The sequence below is a fragment of the Symphodus melops genome (genome assembly GCF_947650265.1).
Source record: "Symphodus melops genome assembly, chromosome: 12".
In the NCBI taxonomy this organism is placed as follows: domain Eukaryota; kingdom Metazoa; phylum Chordata; class Actinopteri; order Labriformes; family Labridae; genus Symphodus; species Symphodus melops.
Window position 1 is genome coordinate 15183939 of NC_136702.1, and position 1479 is coordinate 15185417.

A 1479-nucleotide genomic window follows, 5' to 3' on the forward strand; every position below is an offset into this window, starting at 1 on the left:
TCATCACACTTTGTAGGTAAAAAGGAGGTCTTAACACTCTTCAAAACTTGTGATGAAGTGTGGTACTGAACCTTTATAATTTAAAATAGGTTTCTGAATAGTAACTGCAATTAATAGGCAACCAAGAATAAGGATACTACCTTCACAATAGCACATGATTCTCGTTTGACTTGTTCAAAGAAAGAAGAGCAAACATTCGAAGACAAAACATCACATGAAAGAATTTGACTTGATGATCTTAATGTTCAGAGATAAACAGAGAAGACCAGAACACTGAGGATGGAGATGGTTGGCCAGTTTGACACCAGGGTTCATTGACCCAGAGAGTTCATACAAATGTACAAAACATTTTCTCTCCGTCCCTCACTCTCTCACACACATCGAGAGAGAGACAGAGAGAGGGAGGCCCAAAACAGTACCTGTGTGTAGAATAATCCTTCAGTGTAGTTAGCACCTATGTCTGCAGAGAGATCTAGCAGCTTGCTTTCTACCTTTGTTTCAGGAACATTGTTGTGATGTAGATGTTTTGCTCAGAGGTTGGGGCTTAATGGATAGTTTATTTAAAACCTTTTAATCAGAGTTACCCAGAATTTCACATTATTTATGTGGGTAAAGTCTAGGTCAAAAGTGAAAATAAACAGCTTTTTTAGACACTAACGTAGTTCAACAATACACAAAACATTACCTTACAATCATCATCCGACAATCATCATCAAATACAAGATAACATTAAATCAATAAAAAAAACCTTTATGAACAGCAGGCAATACAATTAATACATTTTTACCCACTTAAAATGCTGCCTAGTATGAAAGGAGAAGTACTTTTTCAAAATAGTTATATTATTCTGATGTTATCATATAGTTATTCTTTATGTTTGCAGCTTTGCCTTCCATTCAATCAATCAATCAATCAATCAATCAATCAATATTTTGTATGTATTTATTAAATAACTCAAAATCACATATAAAGTAGATCATGACATTATTCTCTGTAAGATTGTTTAAAGAAGCCTATCATTTGCCAACCAGTGATCATGCATCTGACAATAGTGGCAAGAAAAAAAACACGCTTTTAACAGACAAACTCCCAGCAGCATTAGACTATATGCTCAGCAGCAATCTGCTCACAGGCTAAGAGATGGCCTGCCACAGGTTAAGGCCACCTCCTGCAGGCAGCAAAACAACAACCGTAGACCTTATTTTCAATATTAATAATAGTAGTAAAGTTAAACTAAGGTATCCTCGATTTGATATATATATATATATATATATATATATATATATATATATATATATATATATATATATATATATATTTATATTTAATTTATTTATCTATTCATTTTTTTTTTTTAGTAGCCTGATTAAATGTGTACAATTCACCATACTGTAAAATATGAACAGGCGTCTTCTTTTGTAAAATCTCTGAGGGCTCGTCCAGTACTCGGGACTTTCCGGCATTTTCCGCTGGTGTTGA